This window comes from Callithrix jacchus, chromosome 1 (assembly GCF_049354715.1).
Source record: "Callithrix jacchus isolate 240 chromosome 1, calJac240_pri, whole genome shotgun sequence".
Lineage (NCBI taxonomy): Eukaryota > Metazoa > Chordata > Mammalia > Primates > Cebidae > Callithrix > Callithrix jacchus.
Window position 1 is genome coordinate 10,501,230 of NC_133502.1, and position 21,225 is coordinate 10,522,454.

Below are 21,225 nucleotides of genomic sequence, written 5' to 3' on the forward strand. Positions count from 1 at the left end.
AGGAAAGGTCTTTCTAATTTTGACTCAAATGCCAGAGACACTATAAATAGTTTCCTAATTTTAATTTAAAAAACCCAAATCTACTACTTGATGTGTCTACCATACATCAGCATATAAATAATGAAATGAAAAAGAAAATAATTTGCAGTTAACGAAAGGCTAATCTCCCGACTTTAAATAAACAAGAATTCGTGATCCAATAAAAAAATAGGGCAAAGGACCTGAACAAAAAAAGAAATACAAATGGTTCTTAAATATGTGAAAAGATATTTATCTACCTCATATAAGAAAAATATGAATAAAAATTTGCTAAAATGCCATTTTTAATTTATAAGATCAGAGTAAATAAAAAAGTTGGACAACACACATGTTGGCAGGATGTGGAAAACAGATGCTCCTAAACATTACTGGTGACAGTGCAAAATAGTGTCACTGCTATGGGGGGCAATTTGGCACTCATTATCAAAATGAAAAATGCATCCTTTACCCTTTGAACCGCAAACCCCTTTTCACATATTTATCCTACAAAGATATCTGAAAGCTTTAAAAATTGAGGCGTATACGAGATTCCTCATTGCGGCATTATTTTGGTAAGAGTCAAAAAGAAGAAACAAATACAATGAAACACGCACATGGTGGACTACTATGCAGCTGTGAAAACAAATGAAGTTTTATCCACGTACTCTTATGGAAATGTCACTGGGATAAACGAAGTGAAAAGAACAAAGTGCAAAGCAATGTATGTAACATTGCTTTTGTGTAAGAAAGGGAAGAGGACAACAACATGCTTTCATACTTGCTTTATCTGCAAGAAGAGCTCAGGAAGAATACAGAGGAAACTAAATGAGTAGTTGTTCACAGAGGAGTAGAAGAGATGAAAACCAGAGTGGAGGTGATGACACAGGGCAGGTGAGCCCCAGAATTGAGGCTTAGCCTGGGAAGGTCCATGGCTTCCCCCAGGAAAGAATTCAAGGGCAAGCCAGTGGTATTAGCAACTTTTATTGACCCAACGGTGTACAGCAGCAGCAGAAGTACTGCTCCTGTACTCCTGTACTACTGCAGAGTAGGCCTACCCCATAGGCAGTGTGCTCAGAAGAGCTGCGCAGAGGCAGTGCTGCAGTCATAGTTATATCCACTTTTCATTATGTGCAGACTAAGGGGAAGATTATGCAGACACTTCTAGAAAAAGGATAGGAATGTCTGGGTTGTTGCCATGTAAAGAAGTGGTAACGTCTGGTTGTTGCCATGGCAACAGTAAACTGACTTGACACACTGGTGGGTGTATCTTATGGAAAGGTGCTTCTGTCTCCTCCCTGTTTTAGTTAGTCCTCAATTTGGTCCAGTGTCTGGGCCCTGAAGTTGATTGAGTCCTGCCTCCTGAGTCACGTCCTGCCTCCACCCTCAGTAAGACTTCTCAATGTTTACCCTGTTAAAGCATTTTAATATTTGAATTGTATGAATGTGTAACTCTTCATACAAAATCCAACAAATGAAGTCTCTAAAGAAAATATATTACTTTTTATAATTCTAAGAGTAACACCTACTTATAGATCATTTTGAAAGAACAGGGATATAAAAACAATCCTTCAAAATCGTTTTTCTAGAAATAATCACCCTTCTGGCATATTTCCTTTCAATTGCCTGTGCAGATCTCCATAAACATTTGTGCCTATACTTACAAAGCTGAGCTCACACTTCAATAATACACTTTGTATCTTGTGTATTTTGCAGTTAACACAAGAGAATTTTACAAGCATTTTCCTATTCATTTAAAACTCTAGATAATAATCATCGTCTTAATATTCATTCTTCAAAAAAGGTTCACAGTAAAGTTCATTCTTCGTAACCATTGATTTAAAAAATTTATTCGTAATTAACTGTAGCCTTAGGCTTCCCTCAGTTTTCCCCAACAGGGCACATGTAGGACAATGCTTTCAGGACGTCTTTGTCAGAGCTCCCTCAGCCATGCTGAGATGCTGTTTTGCCACATTACCAGGAGGTGCCATGGGAACCACTCTAGAAGGTTTGTTAAGAGGGGTTGAGCTCAGAAGGCAAATTCATAGAATACACAATTCCTGAACTTCACCAGTGCCCATGACTGTTGTCACTGCTGACTGACACAGTGCTGGGATATTTCACTACAGGCATACCTCAGAGATATTGCGGGTTCCATTCCAGACCACCACAATAAAGTTAATCTCTCAATAAAGTGAGTCACCCAAATATTTTGGTTTTGAAGTTCATATAAAAGTTATGTTTACACTATACTATAGTCTATTAAGTGTACAATAGCATTATGTCTGAAACAACAATGAACATACCTTAATTTTATAACAATTTATTGTTAAAAACTGCTAATGGTCATCGCCATCTCAGCCTTCAGTGAGTCGTAATCTTTTTGCTAGTGGTGGGTTTTGCTCCATGTCGATGGATGCTGACTCATTGGGGGTGGTTGCTGAAGGTCGGGGTGACTGTGGCAATTTCTTAAAATGAAAAAAAATGAGGCTTGCCACATCAAATGACTTCTCCTTTCATGAAAGATTTCTCCGTAGTCTGCAATGCTGTTTGACAGCATTTTACCCACAGTTGAACTTCTTTAAATATTGGAGTTAAAGTTCTCAAACCCTCCCACTGCTTTATCAACATTTATATAATATTTAAATCCTTTGTTTTCCTTTTAACAATACTTACAGCATCTTCATCAGGAGTAGATTCCCTCTCAAGAAACCACTTTCTTTGCTCATCCATAAAAAGCAACTCCTCATCCACTCAAGTTTTATCATGAGACTGAAGCAGTACAACCACATCTTCAGGCTCCATTTCTCAGTCCACCTCTCTTGCTATTTCCACTACATCTGCAGTGACTTCCTCCACTGAAGTCTTGAACCCCTCAAAGTCATTTGAGGGTTGGAATTCACTTCTTCCAAACTGCTGTCAATATTAATATTTTGACCTTCTCCCATGAACCATGAATCATGAATGTTTTAAATAGCATCTAGAATGGTGAACCCTTTCCAGAAGGTTTCCAATTAACTTTTCCAGGTCCATCAGGGGAATCACTATCTATGGTAGCTATAGCCTTACAAAATGTCTCTTAAGTAATAACACTTGAAAGTCAAAATACTCCTTGATCCACGGGCTGTAGAATGGATATTGTATATTAGCAGATCTATTAGTCAATTCTCAGATTGCTTTAAAGAAATACTTGAGACTGAGTATTTTCTACATAAAAGAGCTTTAATTGTCTTGGGGTTCTGCAGACTGTACAGGAAACATGATGCTGGCATCTGCTTGTCTTGGAGAAGCCTCAGGAAACTTACTATAATGGCAGAAGGTGAAGGGAGAGAGAGTTGTCTCACATGGCAGGAGCAGCAAGAGCAAGGGGGGAGATGTCACACACTTTGAAACAAGGAGATCTCACGAGAACTCACCATCACCAGAATAGCACGAAGGTGATGGCGCTAAACCATTCGGGAGAAACCTCTCCATGATCCAGTCACTTTTCATCAGGCTCCACCTCCAACATTGGGGATTACAATTGAACAGGAGATTGGGTGGGGACACAGATCCAAACTGCATCAACAGGCATGAGAACAACATTAATCTCTTTGTACATCTCAATCAGAGCTCTTAAGTGACCAAGTATATTGTCAATGAGCAGTAATGTTTGGAAAGAAAGGAACGTTTTTCTGAGCAGTAGTTCTCAATAATGGGCTTAAAATTTTCAGTAAACCATGTTTTAAACAAATGTGCTGTCATCTGGGCTTTATTGTCCCCTTTTCAGAGTACAAGTAGAGTAGATTTAGTGTCATTCCTAAGGGCCCTAGGATTTTCAGAATGGTTAATGAGCATTGGCTTCAACTTAAAGGCTCCAGCTGCATTAGCCCCTAACAAGACAGTCAGCTTCTCCTTTGAAGCTTTAAAGCCAAGCATTGTCTTCTCTCTAGCTATGAACATCCTAGATGGCATCTTCTTCCAATCAGAGGCTGTTTTATCTCCATTAAAAATTTGTCAGTATAGCCACATTCATCAATGAGCTTAGCTAGATCTTCTGGATAACTTGTTGCAGCTTCTCCATCAGCATTTGCTGCTTCACTTTGCACTTTTATGTTATGGAGAAAACTTTATTCCTTAACCCTCAAAAACCAACTCTGCCAGCTGTCAGCTTTTCTTCTGCAGCCACCTCACCTTTCTCAGCCTTCACTGATTGAAGCTTAATTATTTCTAGCTTTTGACTTAAAGTGAAAGACTTGTATCTCTTTCTTCCACCTGAACACTTAGAGGCCATTGCAGGGGCTATTAATTGGCCTAATTTTAATATCATTGTATCTCAGGGAATAGGGAGACCCCAAGAGAAGGGGAGAAATGGAGGAACAGATGCTTGGTGGAACAGTCAGAACAAAAGCATTTATCAATTGTCTTATATAGGTGTAGTTCATGGCACCCCAAAACAATCACAGCAGTAACATCAAAGATCATTGCTCACAGATCACCCAAGACAGATATAATAATAATTAAAATGCTTGAAATATTTCAAACTTTGGAATTTGAATATTGTAAGAATTACCAAAATGGACACAGAGACACAAAGTGAGCACATGCAGTTGTAAAAATGGAGCCAGTATACTCGCTCAATGCAGGATTCACATAAACCTTCAATTTCTTTTAAAAAAAAAAAAGCTGTAGTATCAAATGTTTGCATTGTTGGTAAAACTTGGAAAGGAGAGAAAAGACGAGGATGTCAAGAGGTGATCTTTGTTTAATGAGTTCTTCATAAGCACAATTTTGTAGCTCTTCCAGTACTACAGTGGTGTGTGTGTGTGTGTGTGTGTGTGTTTCATGTTGGTCCATTTATTACACATGAAATATATAAACATATTGAAATGAAGTTTAGCAAGAAGTTACGCAGTCTTCTAGTTAGGTTATAAAAGATTTGGAGTTGAAAGACTTGCATCTGAATCCTGGTTCTAACTCTTAAAAACTGTCCTTTTAAAAAAAACTCTCTGTGGGGGTGAGGGGAGGCCCTATAGCCCACCCAACTCCAAACTAAAGAGTCTGAGCTAGATTTGGTAGATGTGTCTTTATTTTTATTTTTTAACAGGACTATGGCATGATGGAAATAAGATTCAGCAGAGGCTAATTTAGCAATGATCTGGCAGCTGGAATGGAGAAAAAAGAGACAGAGACAGCAGACTTGGGAATAGTTGAAGGGAATAAAGGAGGAAATGGAAAAAGGTGAGAATGCGAAAGAACAATTAGTGGGGTTTGAAAATTGCTTTAATTCTGGGGCAAGGAAAATGAAAAAGAAATTAGCAAAAAGATCTATATTTGAAACAGCAGGGTGTGAGGAATTAATTTGGAGGTGGGAAAGGGCAAATAATGAGTTTAGTTTCAAATAAGCTGAACTTCAAATGCAATACACACACAGAGATGAGATAGACAAGAAAAGTTAAATACGTAGGTAAAAGAATTGAAATCTAGACCAGAATTGGAGGCAGCATGGGAGACAGATGGTAAGAATGTTTCCAAGATAGTCTGGCAAGGTTCTTTTTGGATCCATAAGGCAACAGGAAATGTAGATTATTTAATGAAATTGAAACAATAAGCAGAAAATTGAGGAGTGACACCAAGTTTGACCGAAAGCTCCATTCTCAAGAGACGGATAATTCTTAATATGAGACAGGGGGTTTATGATATACCAGTTTAAGGAGTACTAGAATAAAAAGCCATTGTCTTTGAGTGGGGACTCCAGGGAACACCCAGCAAAAGTCAGAAAATTTTTATGTCACTCCAAAGGAAATTCAGATACAAAAGATTGTGCCCCAGCTGACTGTGAACAACCTTTAAAATCTGCCCTTGGCTTTGGGAATGCTTTGGATGAATTTGCTGTGAGTTGCTCAAGAAGAGGCAGAGGGCGGAGTTTGAAACGAGAATTGTTAGGAAGGAATGAATTGGATTATAGAGATAGAGAAGCAGCATTCTCATTTTAACGCCCAAATATATTGGGTCTTTAGGTAACTGAATAGACAGAAAAAAAAATCAAATAGCAAAAGCATAGACTGCAGTTTCCCCTTGAGGTAGTAGCCTACATGAAGCAGTTGAGAGAAGCATGAAAAGTAGTTTCTTATAAGAACTTTAATCAGTCTTTAATTATCCACATTGGTCTATGTACCTTGCAGATTAACCTTGGAAGTTATCTTATTTTCTTCTAGTTGGCTACCTCACATTGACAATTCCAAGGAATATATACCCATTTTCATTTAAGAATATATAAAAACATATTAAAAATTATTCCATGAAAATAATTCCAAATTGTTTGCTTTCCAAAATTCAGTGTGAGTAGATTTTTAAATCATCTGATAATTTAGAAAGATCTGTATTAATACAGTGTTTCAATAATACCTTGAAAATCAGATTGAATGACTTCCTGGAGTGAAACATTCCCAGTCTGAAATCACTCTCTGGGTAGAGAGACATATTTGAACAGCTGTATATCATTTTTTTGTCTCGTTATGTTCAAGTCTTTGTATTTGCCATGCCCCCAAGTCAAAGACTACCAGGGACACAAAGTTGGTTTATTGATGAAATTGGGTCGATTGGTTCATTGTGATGAGGGAGACCTCATACCATGAGGGACCATGGGGTATTTTAGTAAGAAGATGGTGAAAAGATCTTATTATAGGCCTGGGCATGTTTAGGAGATTTTAGGGAGGGTTCAAGGATGCTGTTAGGAAGGAGGGACTATTCCACAATTGAAATTTTTACATTGCAGGTGAGAAGAACAATGCAAGGCTAACATTATAATTGGCAAACCAGTAGCAGGCACTCATCTTAGCCTGAAGAGGGGATGTTTGGACGGTTTTGTAGCTTGGACAATATTCTTGTTTTGTCTTGATAGATCAGAGTGATTAAATGGCCTTGAATGACATTGGTATCCTGTGCTGTGAAATAGCTTATGTTAAATGGATAAACACCATAGCCACCTGTGAGTTGTGCACCAGCTCATAGCAACACTGGGGTCTCCCTGATAGTACCAGGCTTGGTCTCCACTAACCAAGGCTGCTTTTCTCTTAGTATGAGCTCTCCCCAAATGCTGCTCGTTTCCAGTTCCTCAGTAATTTGCACCATGTGTGTTTATTCATCCAACAGATTTTTATTAAGGACCTCCTGTGTGGTAAAGATATAAATGTAGGCAAAATAGATATAGATCTTCTTAAAATTAGAGACAGTAGAAGAAAGAGGGGAATTCATTAATTTTTAAAAATCCAAATATTTTATTACCAGCTGAGATAGTTATTACGAAGGAAATATGCCAAAGTTCTGAGAAGCGGTAACTATTCTAAAGAGTCAGAAAATGATGTTTGAGCAGAAATCCAAAGGATAAGTGAGAGTTGGTCAGGTGAAGAAGGTGGGGAGCGGGGAAAGGCATTCTGGGTAGACTGAATGGTCTATCATTTAGAATGCAAAGGCCCTGAGGCAGAAAGACTTTTGAGAAACCCAGAGAAGGCCAGTATGGCTGGCTCCCTACTCATCTCTAAGCTATTTCCAAGTCTTCTCTTGGACCAAACAGTATTTATTATAATATCCAGTATTTTAAACAATGAGTTAAAAACCCCAACAGGTTGTTTGGAAGCCAATTAGCTTTAGCTGAGAAATGCCACAATGATGGTATGTAAGAGTTAATACAGTTTCCAGAAGCAATGGTCTTAGCCTCTGAGAACTCATCAAAACCTTAATGTTCCAGTTTGGACCTAGAACCTTGGTGTTTTCACACTGAACACTTGGACCATTCCTGTTCTTCTCTCATTTTAAAATAACTTTCTTGTATTCTATCTCTTTCCTTAATTTCCTAGACCCCCGAGGGTTGAATTCTATCCCAGTCCTCTTCATATGCCCTCTCAGCATCTTGGCATTTAATTGGTTTATTGAGTAATGTACCCATTTGCACTCCATGCTAGGACACAAACTCTAAAAGGATGGATCTGTCCTTAGAGAGTTTAGAGGTTTGCAATAATCTAACCCACCATCTGAAAAAAAGTGAAATCCAACTTTCTGACCACCTTATCAAATTATTCAACATAAATTTCTGTATGGCTCCTCCCATGATAAAATAATCTTTATTTTCCACTTCAAATACACTACTTTTAATAATATTTTATTTTATTTTTTTCAAAATAAAGTTTGACAATTGCAAGATGGTGTCACTGGTGTTAAAACCAAATGGCTTAATTGTGATCCCATTTACAATTGATGTTTTCACCTTAGGCTATTTGAAAATGAGGTGTGTTTCCATTTATGTCTTCAATGGCAGCCCCTTGTAATGCCTGTATGAGCACAAGACTGAGAATCAGGAGCCCTTCCTTCATTCTGCCCCTGAACCACCAGGTTACCTAACTTAACCTCACCTCATCTGCGAAATGGGGATAATAATACTTGCCTCCCTCACTGGGGTATCATGAGTATTAATTAGTGTTTGTCAAGTGCTTTGAGATGTTCAGATGAAAGAGCCCCATGGAAGCTCCGTATGAAGTACTACTCTATAAACCTCCCCTACCCGCCACTTTCACCTTAACAGTGATTAACAATTATAGCCAACTCTAAAAGGCGCTAATGCAGCTTTCAGGCACGACAAGGCACGTTTTATTGGTCCATTAGGACATGCCTATTTGAGGGAATTAGTTTTGTGAAAATGGTTATTATGCCAAGGGCTTTACTTTAGGCAGTCGTTGCTCTTAATAGTTAATAGTTAAATATTAAGCCATTTGGAAAGGCTGGTTTCACATTTTCATTGGAAGGACAGGCCTTCATGCCATGCCATTTACATCTAAAGAAGCTTAGGCATGTGGTGTGGGAGAACTTACTTCCCATAAAATGAAATTATATTTATATGGAAGCCAACTTTGGTTTCTGAGAAACCAGCTGGATGGTGAAGACAATACTACCCACTTAATTAGAAAAGGAAGAAGTGACTCCCACATATAATTTTCTGGATTCCAATTTCAAAGAATTCGTAACTCACAAATAATTAATTCTGTCATTAGAACCGCATTTCATTTGTGGCAGCAAGCTAAATCAATTCATGGTACCTTTTTTTAAAAAGAAATCTTAGCAAGCTAATGTTCAACTTCAGAAGGGGGAATGGACTCTTAAACAGCTGATTGTTGGATTGAAATCACGTATGTTTTTTGAAAAATCAAAGCACTGTTAATTTATCCTGTTCCAGGTTTGTTTGTATGTTTTTTTGATCTACTATCAGAGATTTTTCTGGTTCAAAAGTAATTGATTATTTCTTCAGAAAGCAGGGTATTAGCCAGATGAGAACATTTCAAAAGCTAATTGAGTTGTTACAATGAAAATATTTTTGAGAAGTCAGATGACATATTCATATTTTCATGACTACAAATTTCTTTTTTAAAATATAAAGTAAAAGTTTTTTAAAAAGTCAATTTTGTCAATCATTGCAGAATTGTGTTTTTAAAAAATTTGAAAGGCAAGAGAGTAGAGTGATAAAATTCTACCATTATTTTTTTCATATAGAAAGTGTTCAACTAGTTTCTGATCACAAGGTGACATATCTTCATGAAATGAATTCATGTCATTTTCATAAACATGGTATGGCCTCATTTAGATTCATTCCCACTTTGTGATAATTTAGGTGTAAAGAGAAGTAAAACCACCATTGTTTTACCCATGAAGATAGTGCTCCTGAAGTAAATTCATTGTGTAAACAAGGGAAATGACTTTCTTTACTTAAGAGTGAGGTCTAACATCTTCCAGGGCCTGAGAAACCAGTTAGTGGCATGTGGATACACAAAGAGCACGTCAATTACAGATGATTCTTATCTATCTACTAACATACTTAGCAGTCCCTGGTAACACTTCTAGCCCCATTATCCTGATCATAATTTTGCTGTTTATTTACTAACACAAACACATATCTTTTTCAAAAATCACAGATTTAGATGATCTAATGAGCTTCCTTTGTTTGCTATTCTAAAAATATTTTCATTAACACCGAAAATCACTTATTCATTCAGTCAACAAAGACTATTCCTCTGAGAATGTCACTGTCCCCAACTGGGAGATGGGCGGTAGAAAGACATTTTTAAAAAATGTTGGCCAGGCATAGTGGATCACACCTGTATTCCCAGCACATTGGAAGGCTGAAGCGGGTGGATTGCTGGAGCCCAAGAATTCAAGCAGTCCGGGCAACATAGTGAGACCTCATCTCTATTAAAAATAAAAATTTTTAAATTAGCTGGGTGTGGTGGTGCACAAATGTGGTCCCAACTCCTGGGGAGGCTGAAGTCGGAAGATTGTTTGAGTCCAGGAGATCAAGGCTGCAGTGGGCTATGATCATGCCACTCCAGCCTGGGTGAGAAATCAAGACCCTGTTTCCAAATAAATACATATTTAAAAATTGTTGTGTAGTGTGACATAGAAAGGAGAATCTTGTTTATTCTAGCAAATTCTGGGGAAGGCAGATGATGGAAAGGTTGATGCTAGGCTGCATCTTCCTGAGAAAACTGTGTGGAGTTGTGAGAAGCTGGGGAGGGGGTGGGCAGGAGTGGAGGGGCAGCTGGCATGCCTGGGGGCGGGGAGACTGAGAAGCAGGGCAGGCTCCGGTCAGCAGTGGCCTCACCATTCACGCTACATGAGTTTGATTTTATCCCAAACATGATTTGACATTGTTGGAGGGTGTTAGTATTGGGACATGACCAGATTTAGGTTTAAAGCATCTCTTGGGAAGCCCTGCTGCTTCCCAGACCTGGCTTATTGTCAGAACCACTAAAAAACACAAAAGCAAAAACTCTTTTACAGTTTATTTGCAAAGAGTGGAAAGGTTAAAACACTAAAAAGCCAGAATCATATCCTAAAGGAAAGGCACATGACTCCTTGTTTCCCTCACAAACAAAAAAAGGTTTCACTAACAAAAAAAGGTTGTCTATCACTTTTTAAAAGTTTTCTTCCAGTCTTTATGCAGATCCAAGCAGATATGACTATGACATCTTTTCGCCAGGGATGGTAATCTTGTTATCCCAGCACTTTGGGAAACAAGGTGAGAGGATTGCTTGAGGTCAGAATTTTGAGTCCAACTTGGACAACATAGTGAGATCCCATCTCTACAAATAATAATAAAATAATTTTTAAAAATGAGCTGGCTGTTCTGGATTCCCCAAGTCAGGAGGCCTCCATCCAGCTTCTCCCATCCTGGGGTGAGGCTTCCCGTGGCCTGGCCTGCTCCATTCACCTGTGGATTTGTGTGAGATATGACCTCAGGAGAGTCAAGACCCACACAGGGAGGCCACCTGGGGGCAGTGGGTGCCCCAGGTCCTTGCGCAGACTGCACTAGGTCCCCTCTGTTGTGGGTTTGGGGTCCCTGTCTCTCACCAGTTACTGCTTCCTTCCTCCCTGGCTCTCAGCCTCTCACCCCTGTCTTCCCTCCTGTGGAGGCACTGATGCATGGTGACCACTGCAAGGCTCAGCTCCTTACTCTATTCACACCCGTGAGCGTTCTCAAGCCACCATGGTGGAGTTTTTGGTTGTTGTAGGAGGTTGGGTGTTTTCAAACATTAAAGATGATTTGTGTAAGTAAAGTTGTTTGATATAACCGCCCCCCCCAAAAAAATAGTCGAGTGTGATGACACATGCCTGTAGGCCCAGCTACTTGGGAGGCGAGTTGGGAAAATAGCTTGAGCCCAGGAGTTCAAGGCTACAGTGAGCTATGATTGTGCCACTCCAGCCTGGGCAACAGAGTGAGACCCTGTCAGTAAGGAAGGAAAGAAAGAGAGAGAGAGAGAAAGAGAGAGAGAGAGAGAGTGAGAGGGAGAGAGAGAGGAAGAAAGAAGAGAAAGAGAAAGAAAAAGAAAGTCTTATTTTCCTTTTCTTAACCGGAAGGCAGCATGTTATAGTCATCATTCTGTACCTTGCTTTTTTGTATTTTTATTTTTATTTATTTTTTTAAACAGTGGTCTTGCTGTGTTGCCCAGGCTGGTCTGAAATTCCTGGGCTCCAGCAATTCACCCACCTCAGCCTCCTGAGTAGCTGGAATTACAGGTCCAGGCCGTGGCAGCCATCTGCTTTTTGGGATTGTTATGGAAGGGCTGAGTGGAGGAGTCTTTATCTGCACAAGGCTCCTTGCTGACACTGATAATCAGATGGAAATACAGGCTTATGGGACAGATTGAAAGAATATAAGTTTGGAAGGAAGAGCCCAATTCAAAAGCAGTAGGAGTGGAAAGAAAGGCACATTTCCAGGGATATGAGAATCCTTGGTAAGAGAAATTCCTATTGTAATCAGGCTAGTATCTCCAATATATGCAAACAAGCTGTTTTCTATTCCTGGTAAGTCAAGTTTCACCCTGGTAGCCTCCTAAACAAGGAAAGGGTAGGTGCTCCTGAGGGAAGGAGGAGGTGTGGGGTAAGGGGACACCAGCCCAGTGGAGAAAGTATAGGCAGGCAGCAACTTCCGCTCTACTCCCCTCAGGGTGAAAGAGGAGGGACTGGGTTTGGTCCCTAGGGGGTTTCTCAGTAATCTTCTTGGGGAGCAGGAAGGCACCTCATATTTTCTAGGGGCCTGCAGAGAGATGCTTAGGTTGGCTGAGCTGCCTGGCAAGCTTCCTAGAAGGCTATAGCACTGGGGGTGGCAGGTCCTTGACCTGGAAGTTTTTGGGTGGACCTTCTACAACAGAGCCCAGTGACGATCAGTGCCATGCCTCAGGACTGCCATGGCATCAGAGGACTCAGGCAGCTCCTCCACAGGATGGGCCTCTGAGCCCAGGCTGAGCCGCCAAGCCCCCAGTGCCATCACTAGGCATGGGGTCGGGATAAGGACCTGGACTGTTAGACCCAAGCCCCCTGCTTTTCCTTGAACCTTGATATACACACGAAGCTGCCATCTTGGACAGGAGCCCAGGCAAGAGCAACAAATCTGAAGAAGCCAGGATTTATCCAAAGAGACTAAGTCATCTTAAACATATGTTTAAGTCAATGGGATAAAGCCGAGTTTATGTGTGTCGTCAACAGTGATGAGCAGGCGATTACAATGAGAAGAAAAGCAATTTTTTATTTGCATATCTAACTGTAAGAATACATATGCAACTCCACTGTACTTCTATTTACTTTTTCTTTTATAATATATTAGATTTTAGAATTGTCCCAAGACCAGAACATTCAAAGAAGTCTAAAAGAGTTTTGCCCAAGGCCCAGAAAAGTGCTATTAAAATATGCAGGTCAGAGAATAATTGAGCCAAATACAGATCTGTCTATTAGCCTCATATTTTAAAGGTGAAAATTAGGAAGGATCTTGAGGAGTTACGAGGCCAGTGGTAGGACTTGTTTTAGAATTGCCACTCAGGAGGTCTGGCTTTCTATACTTCAGACTATTCTTTTTATTTAGCACTTTTGTGGTGTCTTTGGCATACTTTTGTATGTTACTATGAAAGCATGGAAAAGGTTGTGTCACTAATAGAGTTTTGCAAGTAGCCATCACGGTGGATCTCTAAACCCCTGGGCCACCGGAAAATTGAGCAGCCTAAGTCTCTGCAGCCTGGCTGGAGACTTTGCTGCATTGCTGATGATATATGTTAATCAATTTTTTTTTTTCCAAAAAGATAAAGTTTGATTGGATTTGTGTACTTTGTGTACTATAAAAATCATTGTTCTTTTAAGGCTGAAAGAATCCCTGCTTTCAAAAAGGAAATGATTCCTTGGTAGAAAAAAACTGATCCCTGAGAAAATTCACCTTCAGTGTAGCTGGTTTCCTAGATACACGTTTTCCCTTTGAATGCGATAGCCACGGTGGCAAAGCTTCCAGACTAGGATCCAGTTACTATTTCCATACCACTGAAAAAAGTAATTGGATCCACAGCATTCATATGTGCACCAGCTTATTCTAACTGAAGCATAAAACATGGTAGGAAGAACTGACAAAAAATTTTTTCTTGGGCTCCTAAAATGTTTGTGTGTTCCAGAATTTATAGGCAATTGAGGTGTACCGTATAAAGTGTTGATATCCATTATTTGATCCAAAATCATGGGGTCCTTAGGTGAATGGCTTAATTGTATAGCATTTTAAAATTATGTGTAATTGTAGGAGTTGGTGTTATATAATTTGGTTGCTGTTGCTCTTCATTAAAGACTTTTAATAGTAAAATAAGCCTTGAGTACTTGGTGATGACAAAGGCTTTAACCATTAGATGTAAGTATTATTAGAGCAATAAAACATGTCTGTATTTCTCCTAGTATAGATGTTATGCTTCTTTTAAAAAAGCAAAAAATGTTTAGAAGCTTTTTTGTAAATAAAATAAAAACAATTTAAAACAACAACATTTTTACTATAGGACAGGTAATTCAGAGAAAAACAGTTATGAATTAAAACATTTCAAATGAAGAAGTCAAGAATTTACTATTGAGAAAAAAGGAAAGCTTAACCAGATTGATTCGATGTATTACTTATAATTGTTGGATTTTGGAGTCGTTCTTTCTATTTAGGTAGTTTTATGTTTGGAGTCCTTTTGGGGAAGAATTTATGCTTTATTTCTCAAATCTTCTAGCCCTGGGATCTTCTTTCACCTTACTTGTCAAAGTTATTTCATGCAAGAAAGTTTGGTTTCAATCTTTCCTTCCTCTTCTAAAAAGAAAAGCTTTCATACATTCTAAGACTGCATTTTCAGTTTTTATCCTGGTAAAGCAAAGCAAAAATAAACAAAATTTTGCTATTTAAAATTAATGAAATCTGCTCAGATGTTTTAAAAGTTGAGAAAATGTTAGGGGAAATTTCACATGAGTTACATTTCGAAGACTTCTCTTAGCTTTTCAGTTTTCACAATGGATTTCTTTTTTTCAGTCTACTTTTGGGTGGCATTTGGGTGGAAAAGGGGAGAAACTGAGTTACTTGTCAAAATTATTTCATGCAAGAAAATTTGGTGTTTTGGGGTCTCAGTATTAACCATGTGAGCAGAGATCCATTAATTGTACAGGGAAATGGATAAAGTACTTGCCAGTGCTCTTTGTGTGAGGCTGATTCATATTATGAGAAATGTTTACTGAGTGTCCATTATTTGCCAGGCACTGTCATAGGTGCTGTTAATGGAAATTCTGATGGAATTTTACTCAGAATCATACATGTTTAGTTCACAGCTGATGAATCAGAAAGCAGGTTTTAAATCATGTGATGGGTTGAGTGTCAACTTGATTGTTTTGAAGGATGTCAAGTACTGTTCCTGAGTGTGTCTGTGAGGGTGTTGCCAAAGAAGATCAACCTTTGAGTCAGTGGACTGGGAAAGGCAGACCCACCCTCAATCTGGGAGGGCATGATCTAATAGCTCCCTGCACAGCCAGAATAAAAGCAGGCAGAAGAACATGGAAAGACTAGACTGGCTAAGTCTTCTGGCCTCCATCTTTCTTCCATGCTGGACGCTTGCTGCCCTCGTACATCAGACTCCAAGTTCTTCAGCTTTTGGACTCTTGGATCTCCACCAGTGATTTGCCAGGGGCTCTCTGGTCTTCAGCCACAGATTAAAGCAGACTTTTGAAGTTTTGGGACTTGGATTGGCATCCTGGCTCCTCAGCTTGCAGACGGCCTATTGTGGGACTTCACCTTGTGATGGTATGAGTCAATTCTCCCAATAAATATCCCTTCATATATACATCTATCCTGTTAGTCCTGTTCCTCTAGAGAAGCCTAATACAAACCAGAAGCATTAATTCTCTACTAACATTTGGGAAAAAGAAATCTGGCTTATTTTTAAAAGTATAACTAGTAAAACAAATTTTTATCTTTTTTTTTTTTTAGCTCAGACAGTCAGCAGGATGATAGTGGGAAAGGCATTTACTTACTGTGGTCCTTGGGTTTCTCATCTAAAATTACGGAATTAATTAGAACAAAAGATTTCGAAGTGGTTCTCAAACTGTCAGGTGCATCGGAGTCACCTGGAGGGTTTGTTGAAACACTTATTTCTAGATCCCACCCCCAGATTTTCTGATTGAGTAGGTCTAGGCTGGGACTGAGAATTTGTTTTGCTAACAAGTTCCCAGGTGATGCCCATCTGGGATCACGCTTTGAAAACCACTGCTGTGGGGTACTTTGATCTACCCATAACTCTTCAGTGTTTAACAATATATGATCTTTTCCATTAAACTTTCTCAAAAGATTTTTCTTATGGTAATTTCATCTAAGACTGTGCAGACTAGCACCTAGAAGATGTATTCAGTAATCCCTCATCCCAATGTAGATTTTCAAAATTTGGACACTGTGAAAGTTAGAGCAGTTCCTTTACATTCAAGAATGCACGAAAGTGATCTTCATTTCTGGATTCATGCCTTATTTATTTACACTTAAGCGATAACCAGCTCTGCCCGGCTGAAACTCTCAGCCCCTTTCACTGCCCCCTTTTCTTCCTGGCAGACCTTGAGTCTTTGCAGGGAGGAAAAGGAGAATACCTTTTTGGCATATAAAGTCAGGCACAAACATTGATGAGTGGAAGTGTAAGTAAAGTTGTGGTCAAGTTGTTGAGCTTTTCTATAATCAAGCAGGTTCTGAAAAAGCTGTGGGATCTATATGAAGATGTTTTAATGTCTGTGTGGAGGGTGGTAACTCTAAAATAAACTTTATTTTTTTAAGGCAGAGTCTTGCTGTATTGCCCAGCCTGGAGAGTAAAGTGAGGCAGTCTCAGCTCACTGAAACCTCTGCCTCCCGGGTTCAAGTAATTCTTGTGCCTCAGCCTCCCAAGTAGCTGGGACTACAGGCTACCATGCCTGGCTAAGTTTTTGTATTTTCAGTAGAGACAGGGTGTTACTATGTTGCCCAGGTCTGGTCTCCTGAGCTAAGGCCATCTGTCCATCTCATCCTCCTCCCAAAGTGCTAGGAATACAGGCATGAGCCACTGCACCCAGCCTGAAATGAACTCTTACACATGCCACAGATAAGAAGAAACTGGAGGAATCATTGTGAACAGGTCAGTGTCCTTTGGCTTCTTGTTTTTTTCCTCCCCTATCATTTTCACCCTTATGTACATTTTTCCTATATTGAGCCACAATCTCCTTGATCTAAACCTTGCATGAAAGTCTTTGGCTCTCCCCATTGGTGGCCCAAAAGGATCATGAACTGTGAGCAAATGGCAATTACCTGCTCTTTGCCACCTGGATCACGTCAAGTTGGGCTTAGACTTTGGATGAGGTGGAAGCAGTGGGGCCTGCTCATACATCCAATGCATCCAAAGCTGCTATGGGTCTTCTGGCCAGCCCCTATCTGGCTACATCTGTCATGCTCAGTTTTATACCATTCTAAGTTTTCATTAAGGCACATATTTATCAACAACAATAACACACATGATACTGACATTTGCATCTCATCTTACTATTCTGCATTTGAGTAGGGGTGGGAAAATGGTCTTCCTTTAGGGTCATAGGCTTGCAAGATTAAAAATCATCTATTCTGGGATTTTCAACTTTATTCAAGAGCATCACAGTTCACAGGGTGCTTTTGGGGCCACCAAAGGGATGGAAGTAGGGAGCCGATTAGATAGATCCCCTCACTTAGCTTGGCTTTCATCTGTTTTATATGTTAGGGCTCTACATAGGATTTTGTTTAAAAGACAATTGTCAGCTTTAAAAAGTGCAGTTTGAGGCCAGGATCACACCTGTAATTCCAGCATTTTAGGAGGTCAAGCTGGGAGGATCATTTGAGGCCAAGAGTTTGAAACCAGCCTAGGCAGCATAGCAAGACCCCGTCTCTACAAAAAATTTTCAAAAAAGTGGGGCATGGTGGCACACACCTGTAGTCCTAGGTGTTCAGGAGGCTGAATGGGAAGATCACTTGAGCCCAGGAGTTCAAGGCTGCAGTAAGCTATGATGGTGCCACTGTGCTCCAGCCTGGGCAACAGAATGAGATCCTGTCTTAAAAAAAATGCTGCAGTTTGGAAACCACCAATTTAGTCTAACCCCCTATTGTGCAATTGAGAAAACTGAGACTTGGATATTAGTCTAAGGTCATGCAGTTAGAATGAGGTAGGTGGAAGGTGGGGTCTCTCCAAATTCAGGTAATTTGATTTTCACATGTCTGTCCACAGGCCCAGGTGGTGACTAACATTCATTTTCAATTGCTCACTTTATTTCTTTATTTTTATTAATTTTTTGTGAATTGCATTCTCTGATGACTGGCATCTTTATAAGAGAAAAGAGAGGGAGATTCAGACACAGACACAGAGGGAGGCAGAGAGAATTTTGGTCACCTAAAATTGGCCATTTTAAAGTGCCTAAGTGTGTGTCATTTAGTATATTCACAATGCTGTGCAAGCATTACTTCTCTCTCTCTCTCTTTTTTTTTTTTTTTGGAGATGGAGTTTTGCTCTTGTTGCCCAGGCTGGAGTACAGTGGCATGATCTTGGCTCATTGCAACCTCCACCTCCCAGGTTCAGGCAATTCTCCTGCCTCAGCCTCCTGAGTAGCTGGGATTACAGACATGTGCCACCACACTGGCTAATTTTTGTATTTTTAGTAGAGATGGGGTTTCACTATGTTGGCCAGACTGGTCTCGAACTCCTGACCTCAGATGGTCCACCCGTCTTGGCCTCCCAAAGTGCTGGGATCACAGTCATGAGCCACCGCCCCTGGCTAAGCATCACTCTCTGTTGTTCCAGAACACTTTAGACACCCCAAAAGGAAACAGTGCCCATGAATTAATGATGCTCCATTCCCCAAGCCACGTTAGTCCCTGCAACCACAAATCTGCTTTCTGTCTCTGTGGATTTACATGTTCTAGATGTTTCATATAAATGAAATCATATGATATGTGGTCTTTTGTGTCTGGCTTCTCTCATTCAGCATAATGTTTTCAGGTTCATTCATATCATAGCACATTAGTACTTCTTCCCTTTTTATGACTGAATAGTATTCCTTTATATGGCTTACCACATTTGTCTATTATAGTTTCATTATTTTTATTTTCTCTTCTAAGGCACCCAATTCTTGTTCCTGAAAGCAGGTTGCCTATATGATGGAATCCATGGGGGTGGAAACAAATAAGGATAACAGCTAAATAACTATACTCAAGGCCTTCTTTTCAATTCTCCAGGGCCCCTTGTTGGTCCTTTTAGCAATCAGCTGGGTACTGACCTTGAATCAGTCACTTGATCTCCCTGTGCCTCAATTTCCTCAGCTATAAAGTAGGCTTGATGACTGCCTGCTACCCATCCCACAGGGAATAACGAGTTAATGCTCATTAAAAGCTTTCAGCTTCTCAGATGTTAGGCACCATATATCGTAGATAAGTACAACGTAGCAATCTAATAAGCATCCTCCTGGAGTTCAGTTTGTTTTTCCTAATTACCTTTTTAAAAAAATGACAAACATCAGCAAATTTTCCCAGGCATGTGGGGTGCACCCTTTCTCTTTCCAGAACATGTCTTACTCTTGGGTGGCACAGTGGTGGTGTGCTCTCAGGGCTACCTGAAAGGGGTCTTGTCTCTGCTTTCTTGAGCACATTACCTGCTCATCAATTCTAGAATGAATACAGGGTGTTAAAGATGACTAAGCAGCCACCATAGGCCAAATGTAAGACAATTGGGTCTACGATCTCATTAGAGCCTCATGGCAGCCGTGCGATATAGATCTTACTCCAATCTGAATATGAAACAATGGAGGCCCAGTGGGATTACACGACTCGTGCAAAGTCCCAAAGCCAGAAACAAGAGGAGGTAGGACTCACTTCTGTGTAGCATCTTCACATTCTGTGATGCTTCACTTTCAGAATGGACTGGTACCTTTCCTAAAGAGGTTTTGAATGGTATATTGGATGCTGTGCTTCTGAAAGGCCTTGGGAGAATAGTAAGATGGTGTGGAAGAAATGAACATACTGGTTTGAATGGGACATCCTCTAAATTCACTCAGAACCTCAGAATGTGACCTTATTTGGAAAGAGGACCTTTGCAGATAGAGTTGGTTCAGATGAAGTCACTTAATCTCCCTGTGCCTCTCAGCTACAAAGTAGGCTTGATGACTGCCTGCTACCTATAAGGGTAGGCCCTAAGTCCAATGACTGGTGTCCCTTTAAAAGAAGGGAGAAGGAGATTCAGATGCACACAGAGGGAAGAAGGCAGAGGTGGGAGTGATAAAGCTGCAAGCCAAGGAATGCCAAAGATTGCCAGCAACCGCCAGAAACTAAGAGGCAAGGAAGGATTCTTCCTTAGAGCCTTTGGAGAAAGCAAGGCCCTGCCAGAGCCTTGATTTCAGACTTCCAGTTTCCAGAACTGTGAGCCAATCAATTCTTGTTTTAAGCCACCCAGTTTGTGGTACAGTAGCTCTTGGAAACCAATACATAAACCTTCCTACATTTTGTAAGTTGGCCTGTGAATGCTTCCATGGACTGGACTCTTCATGTCACAGTTAATCATGGAATGAGAAGATCTTCTGAACTGAACTGTTTAGATTATCAGAAATTGGAATTTTGTGAAAAAAAAAAGTCCCCTCCGATGAGCAGCCTTTAACCACATGGCTAATATGATCCTCAAGAAAAAAAAATGTAAGTGGAAAAGAAAAAACTTTATAAAGGAATAGAATGGTGTATGTAAGAAGTAAGTATAATTACTAAAAGAATTAAAGAAATAGACCAGAAGGCATAGGTTTGATGCCCAGGGAAATGAAAAATTGCTAACATTGAAAATAGTTTATTTAAAGAAAAAGAAGAAAGAGCTGGAAAAAATAATAAATAAATTGAAGTGAAGAACAAGAACATGTTAACCTGTATTAAAATCTTGGTTGCTACATATTTACCAAAACTATTCTTCTAGTTAGTGAGTTGAGAAATTGAGGGTCAAGTGGATTTTTCTCTCTGGGTTGTGTATAGGGATTAATGGAAGGCAAAGATGATATAATTTATCAAAGTAACATAGATTAGGTTTGGGAGATTTTTGTCTGGTCTCTGCTTGTGTTGCTTTTTATTCATTGGTTCATCTTACGCTTCACTGCTGAAGCTTATACGGAGGGTGGTTGTCAAAGTTTGGCTAAAAAGACCCTAATTTTCAGGTTGCGAGGTGGATCGCCAGCCATTTTTCATTCAGTTGGGCAGAAAGAGCAGAGAATAGATGACCCAAAGGCCTGATTTCTATTTCAAATTCTCTGTCAACTAGCTTCTGATCTTGCATAAGATCACTCAATATCCACAAGTCTCAGTTTTCTCTTCTGTTTTATGAAAGTAACAAGAAATATGATGTGTAAAATACCTGT

General features: G+C 39.8%; 1 long non-coding RNA gene across 1 annotated transcript in view; it reads left to right on the top strand.

The window, feature by feature from the left end:
• The first annotated feature begins 1,167 nt into the window (after positions 1 to 1,167).
• LOC144581794 (uncharacterized) overlaps positions 1,168 to 21,225 on the top strand; it is a 39,540-nt gene continuing 19,482 nt past the window's right edge. Inside the window, exons 1-3 of the long non-coding RNA XR_013533031.1 lie at positions 1,168 to 1,404; positions 5,102 to 5,235; positions 15,208 to 15,610. This is a non-coding gene — a long non-coding RNA (uncharacterized LOC144581794). The remainder of the gene's footprint in view (positions 1,405 to 5,101; positions 5,236 to 15,207; positions 15,611 to 21,225) is intronic.